Source organism: Puma concolor, chromosome D1, assembly GCF_028749965.1.
Source record: "Puma concolor isolate L17-30 chromosome D1, mPumCon1.1.hap2, whole genome shotgun sequence".
NCBI classification, from domain to species: Eukaryota; Metazoa; Chordata; class Mammalia; order Carnivora; family Felidae; genus Puma; species Puma concolor.
In genome coordinates, this window is record NC_141676.1 from 15,860,445 (window position 1) to 15,878,067 (window position 17,623).

A 17,623-nucleotide genomic window follows, 5' to 3' on the forward strand; every position below is an offset into this window, starting at 1 on the left:
CCTGCGTAGGGCTCTGTACTGACAGTGTGGAGCCTACTTGGGATTCTCTCTGCCTCTCTCTCTGCCCCTCTCCCCCTCTCAAAATAAATAAATAAACTTTAAAAAAGAATAAACTAGAGGAGGGAAGGGTGGAAGAGCTACTATAATAATCCAGGGGAGAGGAGAAGATGGCTTGGACAAGAGAGGCAGTGGCAGACATAATAACAAGTGGAAAATTAAGGAGCTCTCCTGGAGGGAGGATTTATTGACCGACTGGATACAGGATGTGAGAAAAAGAGGAGTGATCAGGTAACTCAAAGTCTGGGGTTTGAGCAACTGGAGGATGGAGATGCCATTTGCAGAGTTAGAGAAGACCAGGAGGGTGAAGGTCAAGGTTGGGCTTTGAGCATTTGGTCTGAGACACCTATCGGATATTCAACTGGAGACAGCTGGACACGTGGACCTAGAGTCCAGCACAGACATAGAACTTGGAGGTCCAATCCTGGGTCCTCCCTCCTCTTCCTCTTCACCCTCTATATGATCTCACCCATTTCCTCAGCTTTCCATACCACCTGTAGGCCTCATGGGCATTTGTTCTCTGCTGGTATTTAAATGTAAGACAGCACCATGTGACATTGCCTCCCTTCCCTGAAAGTTCTACGTGTGAGGTAACTGGCAGTTTCACTACCCCCATTGTGCGCTCTAGTGAAGTTGGCAATCGCTAACAGACATGTGCCATCATGCAGCTGTACAAGAAAACAAAGATCACATTTTTTGAGGGTTCCTGACTGTCCAGGACTTTTTTCAGAAGTTCCCTGTAGAATTTTCAGAACAAAAATAGGTGTGAACTGTGTGCACTTTGGAAAGGAATGAGTTGGCCACTGTAGGGCTAAGATTGGTATTGTTCGCAGAATGAAATTCCTGTTCACTGATGTTGTTTTGGGTTGGGCTGACCTTACGAACTGGATTTCTTTTCAGATGGGTGTATTTTTCCTTATTGCAAATTTCCTTCAATTCATCAGCAGAAATTCTAGCCACTTTGCTGGGAGCTTGTGACCCTGGGTTGGACGGCTTAGGTATTCGCCTTTTGACAAATGCTTATTTATTTATTTTTTTGGACTTTCTGCTTGGCACTTCCCGCTTTCCCCCTGGTGACCTTTTCTGGCACTACTTTCTGGTTTCATCCCCTACAAATCACTTCCTTTGGGTCACTTGAGTCTTTCTCCCATAGGAGAGTCTAATCATTTTCAACAACAAAGTTGAAAAAGACCTTCCTAGATTCCTGCCCTACCATTCATTCAGCGATTCCTGGGTTTCGTGACTTGGGTGAAATTCACACATCCATTGCTATATTTATCCATACTAAGAATTGCCATGGTGCTCAAAAGGGCACTGCATTTTCTAATACAATCTACACAGTACCTTGGGTAATTTGTGGCAGGTGGCCTGAGAGAACTCATTTTCTCTGGATTTGCCTGTCCATAAATGTTTACTTATTTACCTATAATCTATCTTCCTGCAAGAAGAATGTATGGCTACTTATAAAAATGTAAGCACTGTAGCAAAATAAAATAAATTTGAGATGAGAAACATACAGCAAAGGGAGAAGAAGGATACAAGTCATGAAGTCTCTGCTAAAGATGGATCAGAGTCTCCTGATAAGCAACACAAAGAGAGAAACATTATATAATGAGCTATAAAATGCGCAGAGCCCCTAACGGATAAAAAACACCAGCTGTATAAGACAAGCACAATTGCACTGTCTCCCAGGGGTCCACCCGAAGGACTTTAGAAAACAGTGTCCTACTGTCTTTCTCAAAGTGCAGTGAAGGATTTCATGGGACCTCCTTGTAATACCAAAGCACCAGTTAGCAGAAGTATTTCTACCTGAGGCTACAAAAACATGATTAACCTCCTCTGACACTACCAGAGGGTGAAGAACGAATGGAATGACCTCCATAGAAATGCTGTGAGGGCCTCAGGGAAGAGAAATGAGAAAAGGGTCTGGTGACAGTTCTCTGATTTTTAGGGCACTGTAAGAATGCCAAACACCACTCAGGAGCTGAGGATTTGATCAGATCTGCTACGAGGGCCATGATACCAAAGAACCTGTTTATCAAATTCAGTGATCTGAATGCCATGGTGACCGCCCCCCTCCCTTCTTTTGTCCCCCCAGAAGGAAAGTGGGATAGGAGGAAGCAGTCTTGAGAGACTGAGGGACAGCCCCAAGAAGGGATGTGAAAGAGGGCCTCACTTAAATAGGGCCGGATGAACTTCTGTGGGTTGCTTTGGCCCCATACTGACTTTTATTGGGTTTTTTTTTTTAGCTTTTAATGAAATTCAGGTGAGTCTGTTGTACATTGTCTAGCGAGGATGGTAATGGTAGATGTTAGATTTGGTTTATTCACAGTCCAAGTTCACACAGCATCTTTTTCACTAAAACTTGCTTTAGCTTCTTCCTATCTGGGCGTGTCAGTCTAAATTTCATGATATAACTCAGGAAATGGAAAAATGGTTTTCAACTAGAGGGGGGAAAAATGAATTTAGATCAGCAAAACTCAACTCTTGTAGCCATGATTTAATTGTTGCTAATGTGAAGTTAAAAGTGTTCTCATTCTTAAGCTTAAATCAGCATGTAATTGACACACGAATTTTCATAACTGGCCTGTGAAATGTACAAGGGGGATCCAAATGAATCCAAGAAAGTAAGGCTCGTATGTTTCTTTGCATTAAGAAAGAATGGAGGGGCGCCTGGGTGGCTCAGTCGGTTAAGCGTCAACTTCGACTCAGGTCATGATCTCACAGTTCGTGGGTTCGAGCCCTGCACTGGGCTCTGTGCTGACAGCTCAGAGCCTGAAGCCTGCTTCAGATTCTGTGTCTCCCTCTCTCTCTCTGCCCCTCCCCTGCTCACGCTCTCTTTCTCAAAAATAAAATAAACATTAAAAAACTTTTTAGAAAAAAAAGAAAGAATGGAGGAGAGGGGAAGAAAGGAATGAAAATTCTGAAATACTGACAAATATTAATCATCAAAAATTAAAAGTCCCTCAAAAGGAAGGATAATAATAGCTTTCTCTGAATCACCATTCAATCTGCACAGTATATCATCACCAACAGGAATCTTGCACTTACATGGTGGGGGCTTGCGGGGGGGGGGGGGGAGGGAGGGCAGGAAGCATTTTTTTTCTAACTTCTTTTTCAGACTAATGACTACCTTAATCTCCAGTATGGTAATTCAATATCATCTAGAGTTGAGACAAATACTTCTGTATAGGCTAAGTTACGCTAATAAATTTATTTTAAAAAAAATAAAAAGTTTCAAAAGTATGTGTTACCAAACTTAGAAATTGGAAAAAAAAAAAAAAGTAAGACTTTCAAAACTATATGTTACTAAAAATAACACTGACCCTTGATATTTGTCTGAAGAATCCTCTGGAGAGAAAAGGATTTCATCCATTGGAGATAAATGGGGCCAACTCATCCGTGATCTTTGGTTTAATTAGCTAAACTCTTCCAGATGGAGGACATTCAAAGCAAAGGAATATTTCTGAGCCCCCTGGAATTGTTAATAAGCATAACAATATGTTACATGTACAAGAAAATATGTGTCTTTTATCTTTGTCTTTAAAGGGCAAATGAGGAAGTACTTGGTAGCATTATGATTTTCAGTTTGATTACTGAAAAAGAAATGCCCGAATTTTATTCAATGCTGAACAAACAAACTGAGTATTTGCTTTACTCCTATGCTAAGCATGGGGCCGGGGGTGGTGGATGAGACAAGCCCCCGGCCCTATGGAATCCACCATTTAAGTAGAGGATACGTTCCAGTGCCTGGCGCAATGTTAAGGGCTGGATAACTATTTGTTGAATAAAGAAGTGAATGATGTAGACGTTTGTATAAGGAATCGCATTAATAAAGGTCTGAACAAGTTACTGTGGTCAGAGGAGAGCGTGGGGGACCTCAAGCTGTCAGAGAAGGCTTCACAGAGAAGGTTGTCAGGAACACAAAAGACTTCCAGACACAGAAAACAGCATGCTTAACAGCATGGAGAGAAGAAAAGAGTAACATGTATTTAGGCAACAGCTAGTAATTTGGTGTGGCTGGAGCATAATGTGTATATACAATGTGCCTGGAAGATAGTGAGACCACAGAAATGGGCTGGGGCTCATTTAAAGAGGACCCTGAAAGCCAAAGGTTAGACTTGATCCTTGAGTATGTTAATGGAATTTTAGAAAGATAATAGAAGACACAGTATGGAGTATGTATAGAAGTGAGAAGGAAGTAAAGATACCAAAGGCTAAGAGCCTTGTTTGTGACTGGCACTAGGATGGGTCCAGCACATATTTACATTAAATCTCATTTAATCCTTGGAATACTCTGAGTGAGTAGAAAATACTATCCTAATTTTCTGGGGGGGGGGGGGGGACTCAGAGAGGTTAAGCAACTCTCCATAGCTCACACAGCTAATAAAAGATGGAGCTAGGATTCGAAATCAAGGCAAGAATCTCGGAGAGTAAAAACGCCATTGGACCTATACGAATTAGTATCAGGAAAAACAGACACTGGAAGTTTGGAGAAAGTTAGCAAGTATTAAGAAAGACGCACATGCAAGACACAGAAAGAAAAGCATGACTATACAAAAGGATATTTACAGTAAGGGAGATACAACACAGGAAGTGGGAAGATAATCATAGAAAAACCACAACATGTGTTTTTAAAATGCAAAGCCCCGGGGAGGAGAAAGCAAACGATACAATAATGCCATTCACTCTGGCCTCCTGTGCATTTGGTTTCGCTCTTTACTTTTTTTTTTTTTTTAACTTTAAACAATTTGTTATGAGAGTAACAAAGATACAGCTCATGATCTTGCAACTCTAATGCCCTAAATCAGAAACAGATGGTACCTAGTGTACCCTGTTTCCTAGAAACAGCAGAATTTTGAGGACAACACCCTCCGTGCACTGCACCACTGATTTCAGTTCCTTCACAAAGACTAATACACGGCTAAATAATGTGGTTGCTGGGCATTGTATTGAAACATCTGTTTTTCTTGCTCGAGAACCTTCTTGAAGGTCAAAACTTCTCTCTGTTTTTATTGTGTGTTTTTTTTTTAATTTCAAAAGTAATCCATTCTTATTTCTGAACATGGAAGAAAATTAAAGTCCCCTGTAATCCTTCTACCTTGCAATAACCAATGACCACTTTAACATTTTGACAACATTCTTCTAGTTCTTTTTCTACACATACACGGGCATAAATACACACACATGAACAAACTTTATAGTAAATAGGATGTATACAAATTGTCTTCTGATCTGTTTTGTTCATTGGATATATCATTAATGGTTTTTTTCCATATCCCCAAATATTTATGATGACCACTAGTATTCCATCATATCATATAAATTAATCTATTTAACCAATCTATTTTTCATCCAACAAATTCTGTTCATGGAACACCCACTTTATGTCAGAACTGTGCTTGGTACTGGGTGCACAGTGGGGAGTGAAACAGTCAAAATTCCTGCCCTCATGGAGTATACTGTCCTGTTACTGATGTGTAGCTTATTTGAGAACTTTTTTTAAGTAGGCTCCATACCCAGCATGGAGCCCAACGTAGGGCTTAAACTCAGGACCCTGAGATCAAGAACTGGGCTGAGGTCGAGTCCAACACTTAACCAACCGAGCTACTCAGGCACCCTGCTTATATTAGAACTTACATTATTAGAAAATTGCACAGTGAAACCTGGCAAATGCTACCTCTACTGGGTGGTCAAGGTTAACATCATTGGTGAAAGCTCATGTAGACAGTTTGTCCCCAGCTTAATAACTAAAACCCCCGTTTAATAATGATTTTTTTTTTTAATCAAGAGACATGCTACAAAATATCTGACCAGTGCTCCTCAGAACTGTCAAGGTCATCAAAAATAAGGAAAATCTGGGGCGCCTGGCTGGCTCAGTTGGTAAGAGCATGCAACTCTTGATCTTGTAAGTTCGAGCCCCACATTGGGTGTGGAGATGACTTAAAAATAAAGTATTTAAAGGGACACATGGGTGGCACAGTTAGTTAAGCATCTGACTTTAGCTCAGGTCATGATCTCGAGGTTCGTGAGCCCTCACAGCCGGCTTTCTGCTGTCAGCGCGGCATCTGCTTTGGAAAATCAGTCTCCTTCTCTGCCCTTCTCTCTCTCAAAAATAAATAAACCTTAAGGAATGTTTTAAAAAATAAAATCTTTATGGGGCACCTGGGTGGCTCAGTCGGCTAAGTGTCTGACTTCAGCTCAGGTCATGATCTCACAGTTCGTGGGTTTGAGCCCTGCATTGTGCTCTGTACTGACAGCTCAGAGCCTGGAGCCTGCTTTGGATTCTGTGTCTCCCTCTCTCTCTGCCCTTTCCCTCTCACACTGTGTGTGTCTCTCTCTCAAAAATAAACATTATTTTTTAAAAAAAAAAAAAAAAAAAAAAGAAAATCTTAAAAAAAAATAAGGATAGTCTGGCAAACTCTTACAGTCTTGAGGAACCTAGGGAGACATGACAACTAAATGTAATAATGTAGTGTTCTGGATAGAATCCCAGAACAGAAAAAGAATAGTAGGTTAGGGGTACCTGGGAGGCTTAGTCGGGTAAGTGTCTGACTTTGGCTCAGGTCATGATCTCGTAGTCCATGAGTTTGAACCCTCATCGGGCTCTGTACTGACAGCGCAGAGCCTGGAGCCTCCTTCAGATTCTGTGTCTCCTTCTCTCTCTGCCCTTTCCCTGCTCACACTCTTTCTCTCTCTCTCAAAAATAAACATTAAAAAATTAAAGAAAAGTAGCTTAAAATTAAGGAAATATGAATACAGTATGGATTTTAGTTAATAAAATGAAATCAATAGTGGTTCATTAGTTGTGATGAATGTAATATGCGAATAGCAGTTGTTAACAATGAAGGAAATGAGGAGGAAGGATGGATGGAGTACAGAAGAACTCTCAGTACTATCTTTGCAACTTCTCTGTGTATCTAAAACCATGCTAAAATTAAAAGTTTATTAAAAATAAACACTGTGACAGTCATCCTTGCTTATTGAAGCACATCTCTGATTGCTTCCTTTGGATAAAGCCCCAAGAGTGAAATTGCTGAGCCAAAGTGTATACAAATTCTTATTTAGTAGAGATTAATTTTACAGTGTTATATATAGATGTTTTGCTGACTTTCTGAAGATGGGTTAGCCTTATGCCTTTATCCCTGCGTTTTCGTAGCTGGAGATCCAGGAGCTGGAAGAAAACCTAAGAGACCATGAATCCCAACTACCTCATGTTATAGACGAGAAGGAGTCAAGTGACTTGCCCAGGGTTGAGCACCTTGTTAACAGTGGGAAGTAGAACTCGTATCCCTGCAGACTGTCATCTGGGCTGGGCTAGGCTGTCCATGAGCATGTGCAAAAGAAATAAAGTTTTCTGACTCATAGTGGAATCAGTGATCAACAACCAGACCTGCCTCTATTTTCTGTAGGTAAACATAAGGGTTTGCTTCCTTTGTTTTGGACACAGTTGCTAGGAACGAAAAGGATTTTTAAAGTTTCAGGATAGATTTATTTTTATTATTTTTTAATGTTTATTTATTTTTGAGAGAGAGAGAGAGAGAGAGAGAGAGAGAGCTGGTGGAGGAAGGGCAGAGAGAGAGAGAAACACTGAATCCGAAGCAGGCTCCAGGCTCTGAGCGGTCAGCACAGAGCCGAACATGGGGCTCAAACTCACGGACCATAAGATTGTGACACTTAACCGACTGAGCCACCCAGGTGCCCCTTAAAGAATGGATTTAGAGGGGCACCTGGGTGGCGCAGTCGGTTAAGCGTCTGACTTCAGCCAGGTCACGATCTCGCGGTCCGTGAGTTCGAGCCCCGCGTCAGGCTCTGGGCTGATGGCTCAGAGTCTGGAGCCTGTTTCCGATTCTGTGTCTCCCTCTCTCTCTGCCCCTCCCCCGTTCATGCTCTGTCTCTCTCTGTCCCAAAAATAAATAAACGTTGAAAAAAAAAAAATTAAGAATGGATTTAGACACAACTAATAGAATTGCTTGACTCAATCCCTGGGCAAATTATTTTTCCTTTCTGAGCTATTGCTTCCCAATCAGAACAATCAGAATTCCAACACCTACTACGCCTCAATCTTCTGAGAGGGACCTCGTAGAAATTAAGTAGCTAGAGCAGATTATCTGCAGGAGCCTTAGAAAGAGAAATGTCATTTAAGGAAAAGGCATTTGAATGAGAACAAAGGGCACAGTTTCTGTTAAGCAGTCTGTCATATCCCAAGAAAGTTCATTTCCTTGCCTGGTATGGTCTCTAGACAAGAAAAATCCCAGACTTGGCATTGGTAAGGAAGAAGAGGGCGATAGGAAGGAAGGGAGAGAATTGTTAGACTTCTTGGCTGGAAATCAGAAACAAATAGTTCCCGAGCCTGGCATTGTCAGGGGCCAGCGTCAGGACCAGCCCAAGAAGGCAGACGAGGAACATTACCGGTCCTGACTTGGCTCCACACACCGTTACTCAACAGAAAGTGGTGCGTAAGCAGGATTCTGGAGGATACAAGAGAAATGTAAACAATCACTGGGTGCGGACCTGCGGTTGCCTATAGAAGCTTTGCCAGGCCCGAGATTGCAGGAGTACATTTTGACTTTTAATTCCCAGACATTCTTCCAGGATTTGGGCAATGACAAAGGCGAGCTAAAACAAACTAAAGGCTGGGAATTAGGAAAGCACTGGCCTCTAATCTCAAACTGGAGCCTCTAATCATAGTCCTAACCCTCGCTCAGGTTAGCGAGCATCTTTGCTCTGCAACATGGAAATGACTTATTTTATTTGCCTATAAACATCTGTCAGCACCTGCACTGAATTGAAACTTGGCAGACAAAATGAGGAAGGGGCAACACTTCTAAAAACTCTTCCTATTTTTATGATTTGAACCGTTTACATCTTTGAAACAGTAGAACAGGAGAAAGACATTAGATAACTTTCAGGATCAGATAAAAGGAGGAAAGAATTAAACAGATGGCAAGAATCTCCCATTATTATTTATTGCAGTCATGATTTTGCAGACATGCAAAGATGTGGGCAGTTTGATTGGCACTGCTTGTGACTGTGCAGCAGAAAAAGAAGTGATGGCCCTGAGTTTCTTTTTTTTTTTTTTTCAACGTTTATTTATTTTTGGGACAGAGAGAGACAGAGCATGAACGGGGGAGGGGCAGAGAGAGAGGGAGACACAGAATCGGAAACAGGCTCCAGGCTCTGAGCCATCAGCCCAGAGCCCGACGCGGGGCTCGAACTCACGGACCGCAAGATCGTGACCTGGCTGAAGTCGGACGCTTAACCGACTGCGCCACCCAGGCGCCCCAGCCCTGAGTTTCGAGAGAGGACAGGATGAGGGGCGCCTGGGTGGCTCAGTCGATTGAGTGTCCGACTCTCGATTTCAGCTCAGATCATGATGTCTCAGTTCATGGGACCGAACCCCACATCATGCTCTGCGCTGACAGCGTGGAGCCTGCTCGGCATTCTTTCATTCCCTCTCCCTCTGCCCCTCTCCTCTGCTCATGCTTTCTCGGTCTCTCTCTCTCTCTCTCTCTCTCAAAATAAATAAATAAACACTTTTAAAAAGGGGGGTGGGGAACAGGATGAGATGGGAGCATCTGGGTGTGATCTCAAAAGAGTCCAGAACTAAATGAAAATCTATACTTTAAAATGTGGATTTCTAGCTTAACTGTATTGTGTGCTTTTACCTACAAAAGTAGTTCTGGGCTCTATTCATGCAAATAAAAACTCTTTACTGGATCAGCTTTGATCTTGGTCGGTAAGGTCAATATTAATTATATTTCACTGAGATGACTTAACTGCCCCCTGTTGGGCTTACCTATGAGTCTGGTTCCTTGTTGCTGCCTTCAATCCTACCTCTGGAGTTCCATTCCTTTAAATTGGATGGTAAGCAGATCATGTATCACAGGCCAATACCAGTCGACCAACAGAAGTCTGAATCACTATGTTGAAATGATATTAAGGTAGAAAAGGGCTCCCACAACTGATTAGCAAGATAACAAGAAAGGGAAGAGAGGCAATGTCTGTGGGTTAAGGCAATGTGTGTTGCAGTACCCATTCTTCTGGAAAGGGTTATTTATTAAGCTTTTATCTATCATCGGCACCTCAGTGTGGATATACTGGAGCTGGGTTTGTAGATACAGCATTGGTATTTTTAGAAGCAAAACTCAGGATGTATGGTTTAAGCAAGGACTTTCTTTTACTGATTTTGTAAATTAAATCACGTACCAGTTCTCACAAAGATATACAAGTAATATTTGATTAAGCATGTAATGAATCACAACCTATTGAAATTTGTGGGAATTATTATATAAAAGGTAATGAAAACACTCCAGGGCACACCTACCCAAGGATAAGTCCAAAGCACAGGACAGTCAACTCTGGCTGGGAACCCTGCGCTTTCAGGGGCCATCAGAGGGCCCTGGTCTCTGAAGTCATGGTGGTTTCAGAAGCAGGTCGAAAGTATAATGAAAAAAGGAAGTGAAAAGTCACTGACATACTTCACTTATTCCACAATTTTGCTTTTTTAAAAGAAACTTCTCTGCAGGGCTCGGCACTAAGCGTTGCCTTGGGAGAGCTTCAGTCTAGATAGCATGGTCAGGGTAATTATTAACTACTTACAATATCATCCTGGCTCCCCCTGAATTCACTGACCTTACAGTGATGTCTTCTCTTTTTCAGCAAGGATCTTGTGGGCCCACACACATGCTAAGGCTCTCTATATTGAGGTCAAATCAACCTTTCAAAAAAAAAAAATTATTTACAAAGTTTGATTTCAGCTGAAATAAAACTTACATCTACAACAAGAATTCACCAAGTTATTTTTTAATTTAAAAAAAAAAATTGGGGGGGGCGCCTGGGTGGCTCAGTCGGTTGAGCATCCGACTTCATCTCAGGTCATGATCTCATGATCTGTGAGTTCGAGCCCCGCATCGGGCTCTGTGCTGACAGCTCAGAGCCTGGAGCCTGCTTTGGATTTGTGTCTCCCTCTCTCTCTGCCCCTCCCCCGCTTGTGCTCTGTCTCTCTCTGTCAAAAATATATAAACATTTAAAAAAATTTAACATTTATTTATTTTTGAGAGAGACAGAGCACGAGCGGGGGTGGGGCAGAGAGAGAGGGAGACAGAATCCAAGGCAGGCTCCAGGCTTTGAGCTGTCAGCACAGAGCCTGACATGGGGCTTGAACTCACAGACTGCGAGATCATGACCTGAGCTGAAGCCAGAGGCTCAACCAACTGAGCCACCCAAGTGCCCCTCACCAAGTACTTTAAGCACGGAGTTGTAAAGAGAAACATTTCAATAAACTCTAACTCCTCAGCAAGAATGAAAAAGCTCTCTCCACTGTAACTCCATCCTTCTCAACCACTTCCCAACCCGGTTCTCTCCATACATTCAAGACTTTTAAGCCTAGAATGCTTTCTCCTTCTTGTGCATATCTTTTACTACAATGATCACACTTTACTGTTATCTGTATTTCTTTGTCTATTAAACCTCAAAAACAGAGAGCAGGAAATGTGTATTCTGTCCAGATACCTCCTGAATACTTCGTCACTGCCAGGCACTGTGCCAGGCGTGAGAGATACAACAGAAAACAAGGTGGACAAGATCCCTGACTGCATAGAGCTCAATCCAGCGGGGTCTTTCTAACCCAAGTGCCTAGCTCATGGTAGGTGTGCAATCAAGACTGAAAGAAAAGGGGCACCTGGCTGGCTTTCAGTCTGTAGCACCTGTGACTTTTGATCTCGGGGTCGTGAGTTCAAGCCCCACACTGGGCATAGAGCTTACTTTAAAAGAATAAATGAAAGAGAAAGAAAGAAAGAAAGAAAGAAAGAAAGGAAGGAAGGAAGGAAGGAAGGAAGGAAGGAAGGAAGGAAGGAAGGAAGCTTCTGCCAGGAATTTATAAATTAGTTGCTTAGGTTAATACGACAGCACATAGGTAAAAGGCAGAAATAGGAAATCTTAAGTCAATTGCATTGTGGTTGAATCCCGAGTCATTTCCACCATCACTAATGGCAATTACTGAAAGTAACAGCCCAAAGAGCAGGAAACCACATTCTTAGAATCCAAAAGAAAGCAGATTATGTAAAAAAGCTTTTGATGTGGAAGAATACTAATTCCGATTAAAAAAATTATTACCTAAAAACTAAGATCCATATACATGGAGAGTAGAACTCCTGACTTATTCTGATGCTTCTTGAACTGACTATATCATGGAAATAAAGGTCAAAGAAGGCTCCGTAGTCAGGAAATGCTGTGCACTAATAGATACATATTTTTTAAGTTTATTTATTTGGAGGGGAGAGGCAGAGAGAGAGAATCCCAAGCAGGCTCCACGCTATCAGCACAGAGTCTACTGTGGGGCTCAAACTCATGAACCGTGAGATAATGACCTGAGTCAAAATCAAGTGTTGGATTTAACCAACTGAGACCACTGAGGCACCCTAGATATTTTTAACATATTGGGAAAATGACAATAAAACAGTGTTTCTGAATTTTTTTCCCATAAAACAATGATCCAATGAGTTGTTCCCTGAAAAGAGTATAAAGTGTCTGGAAAACATCACGCATAAGCCCCTCTCGCAGCTTCACAAAGCACGCTATCATATTAATGTCTCTGAAAAGTTCTGCAGAAAAGAAATATGTTTAACTGTGTTAATCATCATTTCCCATACTTACTTAAACCACCAAATTCTTTTTTTTTAATTTATTTAAATTCAAGTTAGTTAACATACAGTGTAGTCTTGGCTTCAGGAGTTGAACCCAGTGATTCATCTCTTACGTATGACACCCAGTGCTCATCCCAACAAGTGCTCTCCTTAAGGCCCATCACCCATTTAGCCCATCCCTCCCCCCAGCTCCCCTCCAGCAACCTTCAGTTTGTTCTATTTAATAGTCTCTTATGGCTTGCCTCCTTCTCTGTTTTTGTCTTACTTTTCCTCCCCTTCCCGTGTTCATCTGTTGTGTTTCTCAAATTCACATATGAATGAAATCATATGATATCTATCTTTCTCTGACAGACTTAATTCACTTAGCATAATACATTCTAGTTCCATCCACGTTGTTGTAAATGGCAAGATTTCATTCTTTTTCATTGCCAAGTAGTATTCCATTGTGTGTGTAGATTTCTTTTGTTTTAAATTTTTTTTTAACGTCTTATTTATTTTTAAGACAGAGTGAGAAAGAGCAAGCGAGCAAACAGGTGAGGGGCAGAGAGAGAGGGAGACACAGAATCCGAAGCAGATTCCAGGCTCTGAGCTGTCAGCACAGAGCCCGATGCGGGGCTTAAACTCACAAGCTGTGAGATTATGACCTGAGCCTAAGTCAGACACTTAACCAACAGAGCCACCCAAGCGTCCCTTTGTGTTTGTAGATTTCATTCTTTTTCATTGTCAAGTAGTATTCCAGTGTGTGTGTGTGTGTGTGTGTGTGTGTGTCTGTGTGTGTGTCTGTGTGTGTGTGCATGCGTGCATCACATCTTTTTTTTTTTTTTTAACCGCATCTTCTTTATCCATTCATCAGTTGATGGACATGATAGCACTGCTATAAACATTGGGGTGCATGTGCCCCTTCAGATCAGCATTTTTGTATCCTTTGGATAAATTCCTGGTAATGCAATTGCTCGGTCATAGCGTAGTTCTATTTTTAATTTTCTGAGGAACCTCCATACTGTTTTCCAGAGTGGCTGTACCAGTTGCATTCCCACCAACAGTGCAAAAGAGTCCCCTTTCTCCGCATCCTTGTCAACATCTGTTGTTTCCTGAGTTGTTAATTTTAGCCATTCTGACAGGTGTAAAGTGGTATCTCACTGTGGTTTTGATTTGTATTTCTCTGATGATGAGTGCTGTTGAGTATCTTTTCACGTGTCTGTTAGCCATCTGGATGTCTTCTTTGGAGAAGTGTCTATTCATGTCTTCTGTCCATTTCTTCACTGGATTATTTGTTTTGGGGTATTGAGTTATAAATTCAAAATGGATGAAAGACCTAAATGTGAGACAGGAAACCACCAAAATCCTACAGGAGAAAACAGGCAGCAACCTCTTTGAACTTGGCCACAGCAACTTCTTACTTGACATGTCTCCAGAGGCAAGGGAAATAAAAGCAAAAATGAACTATTGGGACCTCACCAAGAGAAAAGCTTCTGCACAGTGAAGGAAACAATCAGCAAAACTAAAAGGCAACCAACAGAATGGGAGAAGATATTTGCAAATGACATATCGGATAAAGGGTTAGTATCCAAAATCTATAAACTACCAAATTCTCCTTTCAAAGAATATCTCTTAGGTTAGGAAAATCGGCTTTAAACTTCAATTTACAATACCGTTCACTTCTACTTACTCATTAGTGGTGATCTAGCAAACCAAGACATTCTCACAATACAGTGTCAGATGATAAAAGTATTTTTCTTATAAAAGTATCTTTTAATAAAATTTGCTGCGCAAATAATAATCTTATTAACATTCTGCATTTTGCTTCTAAATGAAGTCACCAACTAACCACTAGATGGCAGTATGATTCCATTTATATTACAGTCATCCCACAGCAGCATAGTAATGGTTCAAAAGGTATTTGAGTTTCCTAAGGATTCCTTTGCGGGTTTATTCATTCATTTAGTAATTCCTTCAAACATTTTTAGGTAACTTTTAAGTTTCAAGGATTCTGATGGATGTTGAAGATCAGAAAAGGAATGACAAAGCTCACTGTAAACATTATAATTATTGGATTCCTAGGAAACTGTAAGGCGACACCCATCAATTTAACAAACACTTTTGTGGAATGAAGAGAAGAGAAAAGAAGAGAAGAGAAGAGAAGAGAAGAGAAGAGAAGAGAAGAGAAGAGAAGAGAAGAGAAGAGAAAGGGAAGAAAGGAGAAAAGGAAAGGAAGATAGAGAAAGAAAAGAAAGGAAGGAAGGGAGAGAGGAAGGAAGGAAGGAAGGAAGCAAGCAGGGAGGGAGGGAAGGAAGGAAAGAAGGAAACTACATAAAACATGCACACTGATTGCATGACATTTTAAGTTATCAACACAGAAATGAGAATACGGCACATGTGGAAAGCCTGGTGATAGACAAGCATCTAAGAAATTTTCACAGTCTGAACTAAGTGTCCCAAAGGCCACAAGTTGTGCAACTCGAGAGTCAATTTTGACCCAGGAAGGACATGCCTGTCGTCAGTCCTGGGGAACTTCTGGAGGGGACTCAGTTTCGAACTCGGAAATTAGGGAGAGATGAAGGTGAAGATCCAGCCTGTCTCTGGCTTTTGGGCCACAGATCTGGAGCTTCAGTGCCAGAAGAGAACTTGTGGGCGCCTGAGCGGCTCAGTCGGTCAAGCGTCCGACTTCAGCTCAGGCCACGATCTTGCGATCTGTGGGTTAGAGCCCCGCATTGGGCTCTGTGCTGACAGCTCAGAGCCTGGAGCCTGCTTCAGATTCTGTGTCTCCCTCTCTCTCTCTGCTTCTCCCCCACTCACACTCTGTCTCTCTCTTCTCTCAAAAATAAATAAACATTAAAAAGAAGTACAATACCCTCTTCCTTAGAGGCAGGGAGATGGGCAGCAGCAGGTCAGTGAGGCAGGGCTAGAGCTTGAACGCAGGCCTTCTAATGCCCAGCTGACGTTCTTTTCAATATTTCATCACCAATTTTGGAACTTAGAGTAGATCCTCCCCTAAACTCTTTCTCTCCCCTCAACTTTTTTTTGTGGATTCCCAGCTGGCTGAGCATCCTTGGACAAGATGTCATGTGCATGTGTCTCATGTTGGATTCCCCAGGAAACAGACTTGGAGGCAGAGATTTGCGTGCAGATTGCTCTCAGGAACAGTGCCTGGAAGGGACTAAGGGAAGCAGGGTTGGTCAGAAATAGAGGTTGAGGCCTCAACCCATCCCACTCAGCACCCTGGAGCTGAGATGGTCCTTCAGAGTTGTCCTAGATCAAAGCAAGAGGGGAGGATCTTTCCATGTTGGCCACTCACTGGTTGCAGGGGGCATAATCATAGACAAGGCAGCTCCCTTCAGCTAAAAGCAAAAATAAATGGACTAAATTCAAGGAGTTGGCGGGGTTCCCATTCCTTTTTGGAGGCTGTCGGGGGAAATCTGTTTCTGTGCCTTTCCCAGCTTCTAGAGGCTACCCACATTCCTTGCTCCTGGCCTTCTTGCTCCATCTCAGTCCCTTTCCATCCTCAGAGGGAGATGCTCTCTCCTTTTAAGGACTATGTGATTAGATAGGGCCTACCTGTGTGATCCAGGCTCACATCTCCACCTCTAATTCCTCAACCTTACTCACACTTACAACATCCCTTTTGCCATGTAAGGCAAAAGGCACCCTTTTCAGGTGCCAGGGATTAGGATGTAGACATCTGTGGGGGCAGGGAGGGCATTACTCTGCCTACCACAATCTGGATTAAACATTTTTGCAAGAATACTTTATATATTCATAGCAGCATTATTCATAATAGCCAAAAAGGAAAACAACTCAAATGGCCAGTAACTGATGAAAAAAACGTAGTATATCTGCACAACGGAATACTGTTTGACCATAAAAAGGAATTTAGTACTGATTCACACCATAACACAGATGAACTTTGAAAACATTATGCCAAGTTAAAGAAGCCAAATGGCACGTACATATTATTCCATTTGTATAAGATGCCCAGAATAGGCAAATCTATAGAAACAGGAAAGCTGACTTCAGTAGTTTCCAGACGCTGAGGACAGGGGAAAGGGGCAGTGATGTTGATGGGTATTGGATTTCTTTGGGGGATGATATAAATGTTTCAAAATTAGATTGTGGGGATGGTTACATAGCTATGTACATATACAAAATTCACTGAACTGCAGACTTTATAGGGGCAAATTTTATGGTATGTTAATACCTTCATCAAGTTGTTTAAAAATCTTCTACAGATGATGCCATATTCTTTCACTTTGCATCACCCAGGAGGCACTTTACACCTGGTTGTCCTTATTAGTGAGTAATGCTAAGACTGAACTCTGGGTTAAGATAGTAACAACTGATGGGAACTATATTTTTAATAAGTGCTTCAGAAAAGTTAACTGTCTTATAGGAATAATCTATCATACAAGGATGTTACAAAAATGAAATGAGAATATGATATATTTAGTAAATCGTAAATATGGTACATAGAAAAATGTCCCCTTTCCCCACAACCCAAGGAAGATGTCCACATACTAATCCTTGGAACCTGTGACTGAGTACCTCACATGGCAAAAGGAACTTTGTAGAATCTAGAGATGAGGAGATTATTCTAGATGATCTGGGAGGCCCAACCTAATCACAGCAGAGAACTTTTCTCTGACGTCAGAGAGAAATGTGACATTGCTGGCTTTGAAGATGAAAGAAGGGGCCACCAGTCAAGGAGAGGGTTGGCATCATGAAGCTGGAAAAGATACGGAAAGGGACTCTCCTATACAGTCTCCAGAAAGAATACAGCACTACTGACCCCTTGATCTTAGCCCAACAAAACCCATGTTGGACTTCTAACCTATGCAACCATGTAAGCCACTAAATCTGTGGTCATTTACTGTAGCAGCAATAGAAAACTCATACAATAAAGCACACTGAACTCTAAGAGCATG

The 17,623-nt window shown here is 41.8% G+C and overlaps 1 protein-coding gene across 18 annotated transcripts in view; it reads right to left on the reverse strand.

Moving 5' to 3' along the window:
- Nucleotides 1-17,623, reverse strand: part of LOC112865267 (uncharacterized) — a 64,229-nt gene that overhangs the window by 40,690 nt on the left and 5,916 nt on the right. For 2 of the 18 annotated variants that reach the window (XR_015240824.1, XR_015240826.1), the window contains exons 2-6: nt 10,693-10,777; nt 10,385-10,466; nt 9,857-9,910; nt 6,584-6,756; nt 3,384-3,532 (exon numbers count right to left, since the gene is read on the reverse strand). The gene's annotated coding sequence lies outside the window, so the exon portion shown is untranslated. Of the gene's footprint in view, nt 1-3,383; nt 3,533-6,583; nt 6,757-9,856; nt 9,981-10,384; nt 11,031-12,714; nt 14,020-17,623 lie in introns of those variants that run through there. The other 16 variants (XR_015240821.1, XR_015240820.1, XR_015240829.1 and 13 more) reach the window with 13 other exon arrangements.